The sequence below is a fragment of the Gadus morhua genome, chromosome 12 (genome assembly GCF_902167405.1).
Source record: "Gadus morhua chromosome 12, gadMor3.0, whole genome shotgun sequence".
Lineage (NCBI taxonomy): Eukaryota > Metazoa > Chordata > Actinopteri > Gadiformes > Gadidae > Gadus > Gadus morhua.
In genome coordinates, this window is record NC_044059.1 from 14750233 (window position 1) to 14772570 (window position 22338).

General features: G+C 43.1%; 1 protein-coding gene across 1 annotated transcript in view; it reads left to right on the forward strand.

Moving 5' to 3' along the window:
• The window catches only part of ddah1 (dimethylarginine dimethylaminohydrolase 1), a 107384-nt gene that overhangs the window by 28849 nt on the left and 56197 nt on the right, over nucleotides 1-22338 (forward strand). The gene's annotated exons all lie outside the window — the stretch shown is intronic.

Genomic DNA, 22338 nt, shown 5'->3' on the forward strand with positions numbered 1-22338 from the left:
AGTCAACTTTACAGCACAGGTCTGAATGATAACAACTAGTAAAAATGCATTTTCGGCTGGATTTTCCTCGAAGCCCTCCCTTTAAAGTGTGGTCCTTGGAAAGCTTCGTTTCAAGGGCTACGTAGCCTTTTGTCTTCGCCCTACCCCTTAACCCAAATGAGAATTGGGACACCCTTACCCCTTCAAAACAAGGGGGAGGGGTAAGGGGTAGAAATGGGACGCACCCTTAGTGTCTCTTACTTTTCTAAATGTTCCCAATGGATGTAAATGACTTTTAAGAAGTGTATCCCACTAGCTCAACAACAGTAATAAGCAGGTAAAGCACTGCATGGCCAATGGACCTCTAGTGTAACGCAAGTATGTATACAATACCAATTAAACTGACTTTACATATGTGACATTGGTGGAAACTATCTGAGACTTTCACACCAAAAAAATCACCTATATAATGTTTGTATGGGAAGCAGTATAGATCACTGATGGTGTCGTTCTCTCAGAAGCGAAAATTATATACACGCCAAAGTTAAATGTATGTGTGGGAAAGGAATGAGCAACTTGGTAAATAAGTACATTGTAGTAAGATAGATCAATCTTGAAATATCATGTCTCTACTGGATTTATGTTTTCGAATGTTTCCCCCGATACTAGGGGGTAAAAGGTATATGACGCCATTTACATGACAAAATGACAGACCCTTACCATGAATATTAAGACCGTTATCTGGGTTAGAGCATTGTTGGAAACAATTTAAATGAATGGAGGTACACATTCATTTAAAAGTATTTTTATCGAACAGAGAATCTTTTTTAATGGGGACATATTATGTAAACAACACTTTTCCAGCGGATTTTGGCTGTTGTTTTGGGTCTCTGGTGCTCCCACACGCATACAAACTTTGAGTTTGTACATAATTTTTTGACAGACATTTTTGGAAAGTACCCAACCTACAGTTACCAAACGAGTGAGTCCGTTTTGGCGGGGGGCATTTGAATATTACCACCCACTTCCCCACCCCCCTCCAATCAGAGCTTGGATAAGACTTTGTGATCCAGCGGACAAGCGCTGGGCAGAGATGTTTGCGCATTTCAGTAGCGGGGAGATTCCATTCAAAAATTGATGTCTAACTTCAATTTGCCATGTGACTGCCGGGCAGGGAGTCCGGCAGCTCCAGCGGGGGGAGCTCGACGGCAGTCCGGCAGCTAAGCTCCGGGAGTACAATCCCTTTCTCTTCAATGTCACGGTTTGATCTTGACTTCTGATGAAGAGAAAGTTCTCTCACGGACACGTCGGACAGCGAAATATTTGATTTAATCTTAATTCATGATCATGGGAAAAGTACTGGCAACAAAGGTTATCAAGAACACATTTGACGAGACAATATGTGAACAAGATTCTTATAGCCAAACGTTTTCATTGTGGGTAGGGAGTGGGAGTGACCTTAGGCCAAGTAAATTTGTAATACAATGGGTGGATATTGGACATGTCTGCAGGTTTGTAAGACATGGCTGTAAACAGTTTACACAACAAAGAAGTCAGTTGATTGGCCTGATCTCAATACCAGACTGGCTGGCTCCAGTGGAGGAAGGGATGTGTTTTAAGATACAGGGAGAATGAATACAGTTCTTTCTAATGTAATAATTATATAAACAAGGTTAATATAATTTGTATGTGATTGTATATTTATAGTTATGATTGATATTTCCACGACAGTTCCTCCCTTTTTGATCATAAGATCAACACTTATTACAGGTGATATATTATGGCACAGGATTACAAATGATGGTAAAACAAGTTAAAACACAGAATAATAGGAACAAAATTCAAAGAAATTAGTAAAAATCAATCGTTAATAAAGTAATCAATATGTACATTAGTAAAATTGCAAATTCAAAGAAATTAGTAAAAGTAATCATTAAAAAGAAATAAAATGAATTTCAAAGAAATTAGTCAAAATAAACAATAAAGCAATAAATATGTACATTAGTAAAATTTGTAAATAGAGAGCTTAAAGATTAACTATGTGTCAATCAATAATAAGGCCATAAAAATGTACAATAGTAAAAATTATGTTTGGTATGTTAGGTCACTCATTTTCCATTTGGTTTCCTTCATTGGAGTAAGGGGCCTATTCTGATTTGTAGTAGGAGTAGAAAGCGTCTGCCATAGCGCATGGGGATAGCGCTACGGCCATCAAGGGTAATTCTGAGGATACAGAGTGGGGTCTGATTCCACAGACCTTGGTGGTGTTGAAGTGGGTTTGAATTGCAGCAAGTGGGCTTGTAAACTGATGATGTGTGATGATGTGGTTAGCTGGGGTTCCGCTATGGTCGGGAGTCGGTCGTTGTTACTGGTGGTTGCGTTGCATCGGTCTGCTGGGCTCATCAGGAGTATTATGCAGATCAGGGTAGGGGTGGTCCATCCGAGGCGTTGGTGCTTTCCTCTTCCGGAGGTGTGGTCCATCCGAGGCGTTGATGCTTTCCTCTTCCGGAGGTGCTGGTCGGCATCGGCTTGCATGGATCCATTCTGGTTTTCCTTGGAGTTTGACTGCAGTCCTCGTGGTCAGTAACACCTGGATTGGTCCTTGCCATCTGGGGAGGAGAACATTTGGGTTAAGTGACTTTAACATGATCATATCACCAGGATGAATGCCATGGGTAGGGCTGTCAGATGGTATTGGAATAGAGAAAAACGCTGAGCACAGATCAATTACTGTGTAATGTGTGGAATCTGAAGGGATTGATGACAGTATTGTATGTGTGTCTGGTACTATGGGTGTGATAGGAACAATGCAATTGTGGACTGCTCTCAAATCTTGTACAAATCTCCCTTCATCTGGTCTCCCTGGCTTCGGGAGGGGCAATATGGGTGTGTTACAAGGACTAGTGGTTGTTTCCTTGAGAATACCTTGAGATAAAAGAGAAGTTATTACCGGCTGAATTCTATCTAAAGCTTCGGGGACAAATGATACTGTCGAATACAAGTCAAAGTAGCATCTGACTTTAATGTAACTTTAAGAGATGGTGAAGAGGTTACAAATCCTGCATGATTTTTATGCATGGCCCATAGTTTAGATGGTACCTGGGATAAACTCTGGCGTGAACTGTAATCAGGAGACGGTGCTGGAGAGTGTTTTTCGAATGCACAACTCGAATTCGCAAACAACAGGGTTTTCAAATCTAGTCTCCAACCGTCAGACTGGAGTGTGTGCAGTATACCTGTAGAGTTCGCTGATGAACTAATGGGTTTTGTGTTGTGTATGGTTTTAATCATGTTTTCTAATTCTTGGGGTGTATGTGTTGGTGAAATAGCTAGTATGATGTGTGGTACAGTTGTATTGTCGTGAAGGAGAAAAAAATTTGTCTTTTGTGTGAGACATAACTGCAGAACAACCGGCCGGACCAATGTATAGTTGCGTGATAGGATTAAATGCATCAGTGTGATTTAGAAACAAGCGCGGATTCTCTTGATATTCTATTGGTATGACGTTGTTAAACAATGTAGCGTTACAATGAAAGGTTTCAAGAGGCAACATTTGCATTAGACCAACGGCGAGAGATGGGGACGTTTTAGACAAACTTTGAATGTTTTCGATATTGCAGATATCAACACTAGGTTTTCCTAACAATCTCCACAAGTAAGCAGTAGTTACTTCGGTATGCGTTAACAATTGGGAAGCCTGAATAAACGTATCATTGGGTATTCGCATAAACAAACCATCCGGAGTGCAAACGATTACTGCATTTAGTTTGCACAACATATCTCGTCCCATTAAATTAGGAGAGGAGGGAGAGATTAAAAACTTCTGTTCCAACGGGACATGTGATACGATAGTAGGAACCGGCTTTGATATTGTTTCACTCATCGCAATGCCAGCAATACCAACCGTTTTCAATGTTTGGTTACTTTCTTGTAAAATACCAGTTTTGTTAATAGCTGATACTGTAGCACCAGAATCGACAAGAAATTCAAAATGGTTTTGTCCTACCTGCACGGAGCATTTTGGATTTTCGGTGGGGGTGGAAGACAGTTGAAGAAGCGTTGCCTGGATCGTTGTTTCCTTCTCCAAGGGGTCCTAGTAATGATTATACTCACCTGGGCGTTGGAGCGGGTTCTTCATGGTGTGGGGGGCGCAGACCGGTTCCATATTTGTCTAAAACGTTGAGAAAAATCTACGGGGGCTTCATCTGGTTTCTGTATGGTCTGAGTAACAATGGAAAAGTCAGCTTGACCTGATGCTTCGGCTTTTACCACTCTTTCACAGACTGTGTCCAACCAAATGTCTAGGGAGATGTTGTTTCCCCTTTCTTCTGATCCCCATTCGGCTCATTGAGGGACATGAAACAATTCTCGAACTAACTGCCATTTTGAACCGTATGCCAATTTTAGAATGATTAACACGTCTCCTGGTAATGGACTGTAAATTGTACACATTTGATTCAACCAATGTAAAAAAGGTGTTGGCGCGCGAAGGGGATCTGGAGCATCTTTGGCCATTGATTGCGCTTCACTTGGTGACCAACGTTTCAATATTGCGGTGTCGCCTATTGTTATTTTCGGACATTGCTCAATTTGACACGGCTGTGAAGAGGTTGTAATGGGTATTGTTGGTGCAGCGTTAGACACTGTACCTGAAGCACCGAGTTGATTCGATTCTATGGATTTTCGGGTGGCGATTGCTATTGCGGCGAGTTCGGTGTCGTCTTGTCCGTTATCTGTGGTCAGTTTGGGAAACAATCCTGTACAGTCTTGGTTAACGGAAAGTCCTACTTTACGCGCTAGTTTCTGCAATCTGTTTAGGTCTATAACGAGTTGACGTTGGCTCCATACACAAAGTGTAGCGAGGACGGTTTTGTCTTTTATGTTGTTTTGCGCTGTTTTAATAGCGTCTACTTCGGCGGCTGTTAACTCTATTTCAGTCATTAATTTATCAACATGTTCTGCATTACTAGTTGCAGTTATGTTTAACAGAGCTGTTCTATACACTTCTGGCCAATCTGGGTTGATTTGCATCGTTTTTTTGAAAATGTTAGACGCGATTTCTGGAGTTACTTCTTGTTTAGCTGGTTTCGGTATTGGGTGACGTTATTGTTTCTTTTAATTCTTGTAGTTTGCACAAATCAAAAGAACCACCTATTGGCCAACAGCCATCTGTCCATTCGTACACATCATAAGTAAATGGAAAGACCGAGTATATGCCTTCTTCTCTCAAGACTATATCTGCGGGGGATCTTGGTGGCACTATAGGATCGTTTTTTTTCTTACCATAGCGGGTTCTTACCACTTCCGCTCTTTTTTTAATTTGCTTAGATACCGTTATTGTCATCTTAGCATCCCCTTTTGATGAATGGGCGCCCATTTTACTCTTCCTTATGATTGTGGAAGTCAGACATTCTTTTGGAAAGAATACACAAACAAATTAATACAAATAAAGGAATACACACACAGCTGATACAACAGATAGGGATATACGAAACAAAACACAATCACTTTTGTTATAGTTTTACGTCATGAATTCTTTAATGCTAAAAATAGGCTATGTTAATGTTATTTATTAATAATTATTAATTATTATTAATTAAAACATGTGGAACTCAACGTAAATGGAGACCACAGATCTGTTTGATAAAGAAACAAAGAAATGTTACCCAACTGAATGATATGAATATATTTTGTACAAATTTGTAAATCAGAGTAAAGTCAATGTCTCAAAGGAGCCCGATTTATTTATTTCTATGTTAGTTTCAGGGTACTCACTCGTGGTTTGTCAATCAAACCTGTTTTAAGAATAAACTTCTGTGGAGTTGAATTGTCCTCTGGCTCTGGATCAGTGTCCTGAACTGCTACGTTTTTTCAGGCATTCGTTCCTTGGACATTGCTATTTATCTGAAAAAAAATCTATACGATCTCTCAGATCATTTTAATACAACTCAGCAGTAAATCTATTACAATCGCATTCAAATACATTTAGAATTTCGGGACGGCGTAAAACTGCTTCTCCAGCGCTGTGGAGAGAAGAAGGGTCTACAAGAGGTTGTAGACAACATGAAAGCAAAGCATGGAAAGAAAGGATAGAAATACGGCGCGAAAAATACATAACATAACAATTGGGATGAGACACAACGATATTCTTTATTAGGGGTCCAAGCCAACAGGTTGGATCCCTATTGTTTTTGTAAGGATTCTTTTTATTAGGGGTCCAAGCCAACAGGTTGGATCCCTATTGTTTTTGTAAGGATTTTTATTATTATTCCCAGCTAGAAGTGGTACCACAGCCCAAACCGTAAATGGTGCACACAAGCCAATTACATGACTAGATCCAGGTCCGTGAGGTGACGGCAGACGACAAAAACCAGACACGCCGGCCACTAGGTGGCGCTATTCCAAGGAATACGCGTTTGCGGCTATAACTCCCACACCGAACCTCCCAGAGTCCAAAAACTTGTACACACAGATGCACTGGAGGCTGCTGCATCTTTTGGCCTAGGCCACGCCCATTTGCGTCTATGAATATTTTTCGCTAAATCGCGAAAACCGCAAAACTGTTTTTTCGCTACTCCTCCCACATTTCTCGCCCGATCAACACCAAACTTTGCACACGCTACTCCTCCCACATTTCTCGCCCGATCAAAACCAAACTTTGCACACGACATCTTCAGACACACACAAAAAGGAATCGTATACACTTTTTTGATCCGACCGTCGATGACGAAACAGTAGCGTTTTAAATATTGGTTTATTAGCTAAATTAGACGTGGAAAATAAAAAATCCCAAAAAATAAAGAATTTGACATCGGATCGAGTCCACATTTTCCACACATGTGATACTACAGCCCAAACCGTAAATGGTGCACACGCGCCAATTGCATGACTTGATCCAGAATCGGCACCGCTACTCAGATAACAAAATCCTGACACGCCGGCCCCTAGGTGGCGCTATACCAAAGAATACGCGTTTGGGGCTATAACTCCCACACCGAACCTCCCACAGTCAAAAACATGTACCCACATATTCACTGGAGTCTGCTGCATCTTTTGGCATAGGCCACGCCCATTTGCGTCCATAATTTTTTTTCGCAAAATCGCGAAAACCGCAAAACTGTTTTTTCGCTACTCCTCCCACATTTCCAGACCAATTGACACAAAACTTTGCGCACGACATCTTCAGACGCACACGCAAAGAATGCACGAAACACTTTTTTGATGCGACCTTTGACGACGAAACGGTAGCATTTTGAATATTGGTTTATGAGCTAAATTAGACGTGGAAAATCAATAATCCAAAGAAATCCAAAATTAGACATCGGAACGAGTCCAAATTTTACACACATGTTGGTGCTAACCTTAACGGCGTTCGATAAAAAATTCGGAAAATTACGCCCTCAGGGGGCGCAATAAACGAGGAAATTGTATATCTTCTAATTGGCCAAAGGAATGTTCTTCAAACTCAAGGGAAACCATCAAGGGGCAATCCCGAGCCTATATAGAAAATATGGCCAAGAATTATTAATGTGGGCGGGAGTTATTTGGCAAAGGATAATTCTCTTTGGAAAATTTCGCCACAGGGCGGCGCCAAAAAACGACGACATTGTCTATCTCCTATTTGGCCATGGAATGTTCTGAAAACGCGTTTTAGGCTATAACTCCCACACCGAAGCTCCCACAGTCAAAACCTTTATATCCACATGTTGTTCACGGTAGCATTTTGAATACTTGCTTCGCGTTTTGCCGGCGAAATGCACATTTCTTGTCGCGTTGTGCCGGCGAAATGCACACTTCTTGGACCCCTGCATAACTGCTTGCAGTTCTAGTTAGGGGTCCAAGCCAACAGGTTGGATCCCTATTGTTTTTGTAAGGATTTTTATTAGGGGTCCAAGCCAACAGGTTGGATCCCTATTGTTTTTGTAAGGATTTTTAGGGGTCCAAGCCAACAGGTTGGATCCCTATTGTTTTTGTAAGGATTTTTATTATTATACTTCCCGCGCTAAAAGTGGGCCCACAGCCCAAACCGTAAATGGTGCCGACACGCCAATTGCATGACTAGATCCAGGTCCGGCACCGCTACTCAGATAACAAAATCCAGACACGCCGGCCACTAGGTGGCGCTATACCAAGGAAAGACGCGTTTGGGGCTATAACTCCCACACCGAACCTCCCACATTCAAAACCTTGTACACACATATTCACTGGAGTCTGCTGCATCTTTTGGCATAGGCCACGCCCATTTGCGTCTAGAATTTTTTTTCGCAAAATCGCGAAAACCGCAAAACTGTTTTTTCGCTACTCCTCCCACATTTCTCGACCAATCAACACCAAACTTTGCACACGACATCTTCAGACGCACACGCAAAGAATGCACGAAACACTCTTTTGATGCGACCTTTGACGACGAAACGGTAGCGTTTTGAATATTGGTATATTAGCTAAATTAGACGTGGAATATCAAAAATCCAAAGAAATCCAAAATTAGACATCGGATCGAGTCCAAATTTTACACACATGTTGGTGCTAACGTTAATGTCGTTCGATAAAAATTTCGGAAAATTTCGCCATTAGGGGGCGCAATAAACGAGGAAATTGTATATCTTCTAATTGGCTGAAGGAATGTTCTTCAAACTCAAGGGAAACCATCAAGGGGCAAACCCGAGTCTATATAGAAAATATGGCCAAGAATTATTAATGTGGGCGGGAGTTATTTGGCAAAGGAAAATTGTCTTTGGAAGATTTCGCCACAGGGCGGCGCCAGAAAACTACAACATTGTCTATCTCCTATTTGGCCAATGTTCTGAAAACGCGTTTTAGGCTATAACTCCCACACCGAAGCTCCCACAGTCAAAACCTTTATATCCACATGTTGTTCACGGTAGCGTTTTGAATACTTGCTTCGCGTTGTGCCGGCGAAACGCACATTTCTTGTCGCGTTGTGCCGGCGAAATGCACACTTCTTGGACCCCTGCATAACTGCTTGCAGTTCTAGTTCCTATTATTATTATTAGGGGTCCAAGCCAACAGGTTGGATCCCTATTGTTTTTGTAAGGATTTTTATTATTAGGGGTCCAAGCCAACAGGTTGGATCCCTATTGTTTTTGTAAGGATTTTTATTATTAGGGGTCCAAGCCAACAGGTTGGATCCCTATTGTTTTTGTAAGGATTTTTATTATACTTCCCATCTAGAAGTGGTACCACAGCCCAAACCGTAAATGGTGCACACGCGCCAATTGCATCACTAGATCCAGGTCCGTGAACACTACGCAGACGACAAAATCCAGACATGCCGGCCACTAGGTGGCGCTATACCAAGGAATACTTGTTTTGGGCTATAACTCCCACACCGAACCTCTCAGAGTCCAAAAACTTGTACACACAGATGCACTGGAGTCTGCTGCATCTTTTGGCCTAGGCCACGCCCATTTGCGTCTAGAATTTTTTTTCGCAAAATCGCGAAAACCGTAAAACTGTTTTTTCGCTACTCCTCCCACATTTCTCGCCCGATCAACACCAAACTTTGCACACAACATCGTCAGACGCACACGCGAAGAATGCACGAAACACTTTTTTGATCCGTCCTCCGACGACGAAACTGTAGCGTTTTGAATATTGGTTTATTAGCTAAATTAGACGTGGAATATCAAAAATCCAAAGAAATCCAAAATTAGACATCGGATCGAGTCCACATTTTACACACATGTTGGTGCTAACGTTAATGTCGTTCGATAAAAATTTCGGAAAATTTCGCCATTAGGGGGCGCAATAAACGAGGAAATTGTATATCTTCTAATTGGCCAAAGGAATGTTCTTCAAACTCAAGGGAAACCATCAAGGGGCAAACCCGAGTCTATTTAGAAAATATGGCCAAGAATTATTAATGTGGGCGGGAGTTATTTGGCAAAGGAAAATTGTCTTTGGAAAATTTCGCCACAAGGGGGTGCAAAAAAACGACGACATTGTCTATCACCTATTTGGCCAATGGAATGTTCTGAAAACGCGTTTTAGGCTGTAACTCCCACACCGAAGCTCCCACAGTCAAAACCTTTATATCCACATGTTGTTCACGGTAGCGTTTTGAACACTTGCTTCGCGTTGTGCCGGCGAAAAGCACATTTCTTGTCGCGTTGTGCCGGCGAAATGCACACTTCTTGGACCCCTGCATAACTGCTTGCAGTTCTAGTTAGGGGTCCAAGCCAACAGGTTGGATCCCTATTGTTTTTGTAAGGATTATTATTATTAGGGGTCCAAGCCAACAGGTTGGATCCCTATTGTTTTTGTAAGGATTTTTATTATACTTCCCGCGGTGAAAGTGGAACCACAGCCCAAACCGTAAATGGTGCACACGCGCCAATTGCATGACTAGATCCAGAATCGGCACCGCTACTCAGATAACAAAATCCAGACACGCCGGCCACTAGGTGGCGCTATACCAAGGAATACGCGTTTGCGGCTATAACTCCCACACCGAACCTCCCAGAGTCCAAAAACTTGTACACACAGATGCACTGGAGTCTGCTGCATCTTTTGGCCTAGGCCACGCCCATTTTCGTCTAGGAATATTTTTCGCTAAATCGCGAAAACCGCAAAACTGTTTTTTCGCTACTCCTCCCACATTTCTTGACCAATTGACACCAAACTTTGCACACGACATCTTCAGACGCACACGCAAAGAATGCACGGAACACTTTTTTGATGCGACCTTTGACGACGAAACGGTAGCGTTTTGAATATTGGTTTATTAGCTAAATTAGACGTGGAATATCAAAAATCGAAAGAAATCCAAAATTAGACATCGGATCGAGTCCAAATTTTACACACATGTTGGTGCTAACATTTATGTCGTCCGATAAAAAAATCGGAAAATTTCGCCATTAGGGGGCGCAATAAACAAGGAAATTGTATATCTTCTACAAAATTTCACCGCGAATACGCTACACTGACTTCTCGCTACTCCTACCACAGTCAAATCCTTTGTATCCACAGGTTCAGGGTAGCGTTTTGAACACATGCTTCGCGTTGTGCCGGCGAAACGCACATTTCTTGTCGCGTTGTGCCGGCGAAATGCACACTTCTTGGACCCCTGCATAACTGCTTGCAGTTCTAGTTCTTATACTTCCTACCAAGAAAGTGGTACCACAGCCCTGACCGTAAATGGTGCCGAAATGCCAATTGCATGACTAGATCCAGGTCCGTGAAGACTATTCAGACGACAAAATCCAGACACGCCGGCCACTAGGTGGCGCTATACCAAGGAATACGCGTTTGCGGCTATAACTCCCACACCGAACCTCCCAGAGTCCAAAAACTTGTACACACAGATGCACTGGAGTCTGCTGCATCTTTTGGCCTAGGCCACGCCCATTTGCGTCTGGGAATATTTTTTGCTAAATCGCGAAAACCCCAAAACTGTTTTTTCGCTACTCCTCCCACATTTCTTGACCAATCGACACCAAACTTTGCACACGACATCTTCAGACACACACGCAAAGAATGCATGAAAACACTTTTTTGATCCGACCTTCGACGACGAAACGGTAGCGTTTTGAATATTGGTTTATTAGCTAAATTAGACGTGGAATAGCAAAAATCCAAAGAAATCCAAAATGAGACATCGGATCGAGTCCAAATTTTACACACATGTTGGTACTAACCTTAAAGTCGTCCGATAAAAAATTCGGAAAAATTCGCCATTAGGGGGCGCAATAAACGAGGAAATTGTATATCTTCTAATTGGCAGAAGGAATGTTCTTCAAACTCAAGGGAAACCATCAAGGGGCAAACCCGAGTCTATATAGAAAATATGGCCAAGAATTATTAATGTGGGCGGGAGTTATTTGGCAAAGGAAAATTGTCTTTGGAAAATTTCGCCGCAGGGCGGCGCCAAAAAACCACAACATTGTCTATCTCCTATTTGGCCAATGTTCTGAAAACGCGTTTTAGGTTATAACTCCCACACCGAAGCTCCCACAGTCAAAACCTTTATATCCACATGTTGTTCACGGTAGCGTTTTGAATACTTGCTTCGCGTTGTGCCGGCGAAACGCACATTTCTTGTCGCGTTGTGCCGGCGAAATGCACACTTCTTGGACCCCTGCATAACTGCTTGCAGTTCTAGTTAGGGGTCCAAGCCAACAGGTTGGATCCCTATTGTTTTTGTAAGGATTTTTCTTCCTATTATTATTATACTTACCCCCCTAAAAGTGGTACCACAGCCCAAACCGTAAATGGTGCACACACGCCAATTACATGACTAGATCCCGATCTCTTCGGACTACGCAGACGACAAAATCCAGACACGCCGGTCACTAGGTGGCGCTATACCAAGGAATACGCGTTTGGGGCTATAACTCCCACACCGAACCTCCCACAGTCAAAAACTTGTACGCACATATTCACTGGAGTCTGCTGCATCTTTTGGCATAGGCCACGCCCATTTGCGTCCATAATTTTTTTTCGCAAAATCGCGAAAACCGCAAAACTGTATATTCCCTACTCCTCCCACATTTCTTGACCAATCGACACCAAACTTTGCACACGACATCTTCAGACACTCACGCAAAGAATGCATGAAACACTTTTTTGATCCGACCTTCGACGACGAAACGGTAGCATTTGGAATATTGGTTTATTAGCTAAATTAGACGTGGAATAGCAAAGATCCAAAGAAATCCAAAATGAGACATCGGATCGAGTCCAAATTTTACACACATGTTGGTGCTAACCTTAATGTCGTTCGACAAAAAATTCGGAAAAATTCGCCATTAGGGGGCGCAATAAACGAGGAAATTGTATATCTTCTAATTGGCCAAAGGAATGTTCTTCAAACTCAAGGGAAACCATCAAGGGGCAAACCCAAGTCTATATAGAAAATATGGCCAAGAATTATTAATGTGGGCGGGAGTTATTTGGCAAAGGAAAATTGTCTTTGGAAAATTAAAAATTTCGCCACAGGGCGGCGCCAAAAAACAACGACATTGTCTATCTCCTATTTGGCCAATGGAATGTTCTGAAAACGCGTTTTGGGCTTTAACTCCCACACCGAAGCTCCCACAGTCAAAACCTTTGTATCCACATGTTGTTCACGGTAGCGTTTTGAATACTTGCTTCGCGTTGTGCCGGCGAAATGCACACTTCTTGGACCCCTGCATAACTGCTTGCAGTTCTAGTTATACTTCCTTCGTTAGAAGTGGTACTACAGCCCAAACCGTAAATGGTGCACACAAGCCAATTACATGACTAGATCCAGGTCCGTGAGGTGACGGCAGACGACAAAATCCAGACATGCCGGCCACTAGGTGGCGCTATACCAAAGAAAACTTGTTTGGGGCTATAACTCCCACACCGAACCTCCCACAGTCAGAAGAGTTAGACACACAGATTCACTGGAGTCTGCCGCATCTTTTGGCATAGGCCACGCCCATTTGCGTCTAGGAATATTTTTCGCAAAATCGCGAAAACCGCAAAACTGTTTTTTCCCTACTCCTCCCACATTTTTTGACCAATCGACACCAAACTTTGCACACGACATCTTCAGACGCACACGCAAAGAATGCATGAAACACTTTTTTGATCCGTCCTTCGATAACGAAACGGTAGCGTTTTGAATATTGGTTTATTAGCTAAATTAGACGTGGAATATCAAAAATCCAAAGAAATCCAAAATTAGAAATCGGATCGAGTTCACATTTTACACACATGTTGGTGCTAACCTTAATGTCGTTCGATAAAAATTTCGGAAAATTTCGCCATTAGGGGGCGCAATAAACGAGGAAATTGTATATCTTCTACAAAATTTCGCCGCGAAAACGCTACACTGACTTCTCGCTTCTCCTACCACAGTCAAATCCTTTGTATCCACAGGTTCAGGGTAGCGTTTTTAACATATGCTTCGCGCTGTGCCGGCGAAACGCACATTTCTTGTCGCATTGTGCCGGCGAAATGCACACTTCTTGGACCCCTGCATAACTGCTTGCAGTTCTAGTTAGGGGTCCAAGCCAACAGGTTGGATCCCTATTGTTTTTGTAAGGATTTTTCTTATTATTATTCCCAGCTAGAAGTGGTACCACAGCCCAGACCGTAAATGGTGCACACGCGCCAATTGCATCACTAGATCCAGGTCCGTGAACACTACGCAGACGACAAAATCCAGACATGCCGGCCACTAGGTGGCGCTATACCAAGGAATACGCGTTTTGGGCTATAACTCCCACACCGAACCTCCAAGAGTCCAAAAACTTGTACACACAGATGCACTGGAGTCTGCTGCATCTTTTGGCCTAGGCCACGCCCATTTGCGTCTAGAAATATTTTTCGCAAAATCGCGAAAACCGCAAAACAGTTTTTTCCCTACTCCTCCCACATTTCTTTACCAATCGACACCAAACTTTGCACACGACATCTTCAGACGCACACGCAAAGAATGCATGAGACACTTTTTTGATGCGACCTTTGACGACGAAACGGTAGCGTTTTGAATTTTGGTTTATTAGCTAAATTAGACGTGGAAAAACCAAAATCCCAAAAAATCAAAAAATTACACATCGGACCGACTCCAAGTTTTACACACATGTTGGTGCTAACCTTAATGTCGTACTATAAAAATTTCGAATTGATGCGACCTTTGACGACGAAACGGTAGCGTTTTGAATTTTGGTTTATTAGCTAAATTAGACGTGGAAAAACCAAAATCCCAAAAAATCAAAAAATTACACATCGGATCGACTCCAAGTTTTACACACATGTTGGTGCTAACCTTAATGTCGTACTATAAAAATTTCGGAAAATTTTGCCATTAGGGGGCGCCATAAACGAGGAAATTGTATATCTTCTACAAAATTTAGCCGCGAAAACGCTACACTGACTTCTCGCTACTCCTACCACAGTCAAATCCTTTGTATCCACAGGTTCAGGGTAGCGTTTTGAACACATGCTTCGCGTTGTGCCGGCGAAACGCACATTTCTTGTCGCGTTGTTCCGGCGAAATGCACACTTCTTGGACCCCTGCATAACTGCTTGCAGTTCTAGTTAGGGGTCCAAGCCAACAGGTTGGATCCCTATTGTTTTTGTAAGGATTATTATTGTTATACTTACCTCACTAGAAGTGGTACCACAGCCCAAACCGTAAATGGTGCCGACACGCCAATTGCATGACTAGATCCAGATCTCTTCGGACAATGCAGACGACCAAATCCAGACCCGCCGGCCCCTAGGTGGCGCTATACCAAGGAATACGCGTTTGGGGCTATAACTCCCACACCGAAACTCCCACATTCAAATCCTTGTACACACAGATTCACTGGAGTCTGCTGCATCTTTTGGCATAGGCCACGCCCATTTGCGTCCACAATTTTTTTTCGCAAAATCGCGAAAACCGCAAAACTGTTTTTTCGCTACTCCTCCCACATTTCTCGTCCAATCAACACCAAACTTTGCACACGGCATCTCTAGACGCACACGCAAAGAAACCCTAAGACAGTTTTTTGATCCGACTTTCGACGACGAAACGGAAGCGTTTTGAATATTTGTTTATTAGCTAAATTAGACATGGAAAATTAAAAATCCAAAAAAATCCAAAATTAGACATCGGATCGAGTCCAAATTCTACACACATGTTGGTGCTAACCTTATTGACGTTCGATAAAAAAATCGGAAAATTTCGCCATTAGGGGGCGCAATAAACGAGGAAATTGTATATCTTCTAATTGGCCAAAGGAATGTTCTTCAAACTCAATGGAAACCATCAAGGGGCAAACCCGAGTCTATATAGAAAATATGGCCAAGAATTATTAATGTGGGCGGGAGTTATTTGGCAAAGGAAAATTGTCTATGGAAAATGTCGCCACAGGGCGGCGCCAAAAAATGACGACATTGTCTATCTCCTATTTGGCCAATGTTCTGAAAACGCGTTTTAGGCTATAACTCCCACACCGAGGCTCCCACAGTCAAAACCTTTATATCCACATGTTCACGGTAGCGTTTTGAATACTTGCTTCGTGTTGTGCCGGCGAAACACACATTTCTTGTCGCGTTGTGCCGGCGAAATGCACACTTCTTGGACCCCTGCATAACTGCTTGCAGTTCTAGTTAGGGGTCCAAGCCAACAGGTTGGATCCCTATTGTTTTTGTAAGGATTTTTCTTATTATTATTCCTGCGCTAAATGTGCTACCACAGCCCAAACCGTAAATGGTGCCGACACGCCAATTGCATGACTTGATCCAGGTCCGGCACCGCTACTCAGATAACAAAATCCAGACACGCCGGCCACTAGGTGGCGCTATACCAAGGAAAGACGCGTTTGGGGCTATAACCCCCACACCGAACCTCCCACATTCAAAACCTTGTACACACATATTCACTGGAGTCTGCTGCATCTTTTGGCATAGGCCACGCCCATTTGCGTCTGGAATTGTTTTTCGCAAAATCGCGAAAACCGCAAAACTGTTTTTTCCCTACTCCTCCCACATTTCTTGACCAATCGACACCACACTTTGCACACGACATCTTCAGACAAACACGCAAAGAATGCATGAAACACTTTTTGGATCCGTCTTTCGATAACGAAACGGTAGCGTTTTGAATATTGGTTTATTAGCTAAATTAGACGTGGAATATCAAAAATCCAAAGAAATCCAAAATTAGACATCGGATCGAGTCCACATTTTACACACATGTTGGTGCTAACCTTAATGTCGTTCGAAAAAATTTCGGAAAATTTCGCCATTAGGGGGCGCAATAAACGAGGAAATTGTATATCTTCTACAAAATTTCGCCGCGAAAACGCTACACTGACTTCTCGCTACTCCTACCACAGTCAAATCCTTTGTATCCACAGGTTCAGGGTAGCGTTTTGAACACATGCTTCGCTTTCTGCCGGCGAAACGCACATTTCTTGTCGCGTTGTGCCGGCGAAATGCACAGTTCTTGGACCCCTGCATAACTGCTTGCAGTTCTAGTTATTATACTTACCCCCCTAAAAGTGGTACCACAGCCCAAACCGTAAATGGTGCACACACGCCAATTACATGAATAGATCCAGATCTCTTCGGACTATGCAGACGACAAAATCCAGACACGCCGGCCACTAGGTGGCGCTATACCAAGGAAAGACGCGTTTGGGGCTATAACTCCCACACCGAACCTCCCACAGTCAAAAACTTGTACGCACATATTCACTGGAGTCTGCTGCATCTTTTGGCATAGGCCACGCCCATTTGCGTCTAGAATTTTTTTTCGCAAAATCGCGAAAACCGCAAAACTGTTTTTTCCCTACTCCTCCCACATTTCTTGACCAATCGACACCAAACTTTGCACACGACATCTTCAGACACACACGCAAAGAATGCATGAAACACTTTTTTGATCCGACCTTCGACGACGAAACGGTAGCGTTTTGAATATTGGTTTATGAGCTAAATTAGACGTGGAAAATCAAAAATCAAAAAAAATCAAAAATTACACATCGGATCGAGTCCAAATTTAACACACATGTTAGCGCCACCCTTAACAACGTTCGAATAAAAATTCGGAAAATTACGCCCTAAGGGGGCGCTATAAACGACAAAATTGTATATCTTCTAATTGGCCAAAGGAATGTTCTTCAAACTCAAGCGAAACCATCAAGGGGCAAACCCGAGTCTATATAGAGAATATGGCCAAGAATTATTAATGTGGGCGGGAGTTATTTGGCAAAGGAAAATTGTCTTTGGAAAATTTCGCCACAGGGCGGCGCCAAAAAACGACTCCTATTTGGCCAATGTTCTGAAAACGCGTTTTAGGCTATAACTCCCACACCGAAGCTCCCACAGTCAAAACCTTTATATCCACATGTTGTTCACGGTAGCGTTTTCAATACTTGCTTCGCGTTGTGCCGGCGAAATGCACATTTCTTGTCGCGTTGTGCCGGCGAAATGCACACTTCTTGGACCCCTGCATAACTGCTTGCAGTTCTAGTTATTCTTCCCCCCGTACTTTTGGGACTACAGCCCAAACCGTAAATGTTGCACACGCGCCAATTGCATGACTAGATCCAGGTACGGCACCGCTACTCAGATAACCAAATCCAGACACGCCGGTCACTAGGTGGCGCTATTCCAAGGAAAGACGCGTTTGGGGCTATAACTCCCACACCGAACCTCCCACATTCAAAACCTTGTACATACAGATTCACTGGAGTCTGCTGCATCTTTTGGCATAGGCCACGCCCATTTGCGTCCTCAATTTTTTTTCGCAAAATCGCGAAAACCGCAAAACTGTTTCTTCCCTACTCCTCCCACATTTCTTGACCAGTCGACACCAAACTTTGCACACGACATCTTCAGACGCACACGCAAAGGAATCGTGAGACAGTTTTTTGATCCGACCTTCGACGACGAAACGGTAGCGTTTTCAATATTGGTTTATGAGCTAAATTAGACGTGGAAAATCAGAAATCCAAAGAAATCCAAAATTAGACATCAGAACGAGTCCAAATTGTACACACATGTTGGTGCTAACCTTAACGTCGTACGATAAAAATTTCGGAAAATTTCGCCATTAGGGGGCGCCATAAACGAGGAAATTGTATATCTTCTACAAAATTTAGCCGCGAAAACGCTACACTGACTTCTCGCTACTCCTACCACAGTCAAATCCTTTGTATCCACAGGTTCAGGGTAGCGTTTTGAACACATGCTTCGCGTTGTGCCGGCGAAACGCACATTTCTTGTCGCGTTGTGCCGGCGAAATGCACACTTCTTGTATTTTTTTTCTTTTCACAACTGAGGGGGGCCTATTCCCTCAGTTGTTTCAGTGCCATACTTACCCGCTGGCACTGTTTGCGTCCGTAAAGGCCGGACGTTATTTCTCTATTATATTTAGTTTTACCACTCGTCCACTTTTCTGAAAAAAGATACGTTTAGTAACATGACAAGAAAAGTTGAACAGTGGTTAAATCAAATTCTCCGCCGTCGTTGGTGTCTTTAGGTTGGGAGGCTCCTCTATTTTGTGTACATTCATTCAGGTTCAAACAACATGAGGCCGCTCAATTCATCCTACTTGGTCTTCCCGTGGGTGCAATCATCAGCCCTATTTGAAATAGATCTCTGTCTATTCATCATACCAGTGAAAGGTCTGTCAGTGCAAAACGGTGTTCAAAGGTCCGGGTCAGAATTGCATAACTTCCGAGGGACATACACTACCCATTCATCTGAGGTCCAAGACTGGTTGGCCGTATGTGGGGTCCCAAACTGTTTTATTACTGGACTTACTGAATGGGCTTTACTTGGGATGCACAGTTTTTCACACCAACGTAACTCTTGTAATGTACGTAGTTCTTTGGAGGGTTATTACCCTTACTGAGAGTAATCAAAACGTCCTCCGCCAACATTCCTGCATTCGTCACATAACAAGAGTTAGTCTGCAGTGCGAAATCTTGCTAATGATTCACAAAGCACAAGCTTTCCATTCGTAGGAACAAACAGTCTACTACCGGCCAATCCTTGATGCCTACTTAGTACGGACTAGCAATTCGTAGGGATTCCTAATTCTTGGATATTTTAGCAAAAAATATCAGACAGAGCCTCCGCCTAAATAAGAATTTAAATGAAACCTCATGCTTTTAGATCGATCTTCCCGAGGGCGTTATCTTAACCCTTATATAAAATAAACCACTAGTTTACATTCATCATACCAGAGGCAGGCAACTATTTCCACTTATCCCCTCTTTAGCTGAATAGTTGTTATAGTGCTAATCGCCTCCAAAGGTCCGGGTCAGATCCTACTCGCATGCGTTTATCTATTTTCCAAATTCCGGATCCCGTCAGAGGGTCAGAATGGCAAGATAGTCATTTAAAAAAACATAACTTACCAGTCTGATGATCTCATATTGGGATCCTGCCGACAACGCCATTTGATAAAGAGAAAGTTCTCTCACAGACACGTCGGACAGCGAAATATTTGATTTAATCTTAAGGCATGATCATGGGAAAAGTACTGGCAACAAAGGTTATCAAGAACACATTCGACGAGACAATAGGTGAACAAGATTCTTATAGCCAAACGTTTTCATTGTGGGTAGGGAGTGGGAGTGACCTTAGGCCAAGTAAATTTGTAATACAATGGGTGGATATTGGACATGTCTGCAGGTTTGTAAGACATGGCTGTAAACAGTTTACACAACAAAGAAGTCAGTTGATTGGCCTGATCTCAATACCAGACTGGCTGGCTCCAGTGGAGGAAGGGATGTGTTTTAAGATACAGGGAGAATGAATACAGTTCTTTCTAATGTAATAATTATATAAACAAGGTTAATATAATTTGTATGTGATTGTATATTTATAGTTATGATTGATATTTCCACAACAACTTCCGAGAGTCAAAGCCAAAATTCTCTCCCCCTTTATTTGCATTTAAGCTTCAGGGTGCACTCACACTGGGCCATCTGGCCGTGGCCGTTGGCCGTTTTCACACCTAACCGTGCTCAACTGGCCCTATTGTTCTCTGGCCTGAACTCACACTAGGCCATCTGACCGTGGCCGTTGGCCGTCGTAACTGTGGCCTGGCCACGGTAGGTTCTTGTAAATACGTCATCACTACGTAACACGTCATCACCAAGCGTCCGCTGCATGGATATTTGACACTGTTTGCAACTTTCTTTTAAGCTAACTAGCACTATATCCTGCCGATTTTAACATTGATTTAAAAACTGGATTACTATTTTTAACTGACGGGACTTTCTACACCGTCCGGTTGTGTGATTACTTCTGCTGCTTTGAATGACTGTTGATGCACACATTGCTGACTCCGAGCCCGTCTGCACACCGTCTGCAGCAGCAGCAGCAGCTTACAGAGTTTTCCGTTGGACTAGACGGATACTGAGTTGAAGGAGGTTTTTTAACCCGAAGACAGTGAAGGTACAACACTTTTATATAGGCCCATAGTCTGTGGTCCAGTGTTAAGATATGACCAAAATACAAGCTGTGGTCGCTCACACTAAAGCTCGCTGTGGGCGTGCATGAACCATGAACCAACCTGTCGGCGGCTGGCTGTAAACAGTGCCGCGCCTACGAGTGACGAATTAATCGTGCGACTCTACGAATCGATGACCAAATTCGTTGCCATCGCTTTTAATAATAGATTTTTATCGATTCGTTGTTGCAGCCCTAGAAAACACCATAATATGTCTCCTTTAAGAATTCCAACAACACCACAAACAGGATTTACGCAAACTTAATGGCTTAACCTAAATATCTGAAGTACAATGTTGACATTCACAAAGACAACCTGTGTTTAAGCGTAATCTGAAAGTACAATGAGCTCAAGTGAGTTATTAGCCATAGAATCTTCTAGCACCTTGGAGATATTTGTCAAACCAAAATTTCTTAAGTTGCCCCAGAAGACCCACACCGCACACCTTTCTCTAACAATTTTTTTAAATTTCACTAGGAGTTACTGTATTATGAGGCCCTGAAGATCAACTCCACTCTGGGGGCTTCTCTGGGATTATGATGCCTCCTAGCAGACAGTTGTGCACATTGGCCTAGTAATGGGGACGCTGGCGAGTCTAACGCCGCTCTTTCTGGCTTGTTTTTATTCAGTATTTTTATTGTTTTTCGTGAATACTTTGAACATTTTGTTGATTTTTTTTTGTCTGTAGTGGATTGGCTAGGTTTTCTAGTTGTATGTGGTGGCTTTTCCCTGTTGTCGGTGCGGCAGTTTTCGTTTTTGCGTGTTTTTGTGCGTTGAGCCGTGCAGTTGGTGGACGCTGGCGTGTTGTGGTCGCCGTTGCTCGCCGAGTCTCGCCGAGTCTGCCCTCGTCTGGATACATTTTTGATCAGGCATGCAAACTAGTCACCTTTCGGCGAAATTCGCCGTTTTGAAGACAAAATTGACCACTTGTGTGATTCGTGGAGATCCGTTGAGAAAACATTTTGGGGGGGGGGGGGGGGGTCCTTGTAGCGCCTGCTAATACATTCTCAATGGAGAGGCGAGCGGACAGAGAGAAGGCGCAGCATTCTGTCAGGCGGCACGACAAGTGGGCGCACTCCCGTGGAACTGTCGCTTCCGTGCTCGTCGAACGCATGCGCGCGCTCTTGAAGCCGCGTGGCCAACCGACAGCGCCAGCGGAAAGTCGCCTACCATCTGAAACGGCCAAGCGTGAGTCCAGCGGAGCCTTTAAATGCCTCGTTTCCACCGCCGACAGTACTCTCATGGTAGGCCGGATGTCGATCGCCGCGGCAGCTACGTAAACATCCCGAAGGTGAACGACGAGAACTGATTCCCAAAACAAACATAACAAAAATATGGTCACGTAAATAAAATATACAAACGAACAGAGCTTCGTCTCCCCGCGACCTTATATTATCTAAAACGTTCTC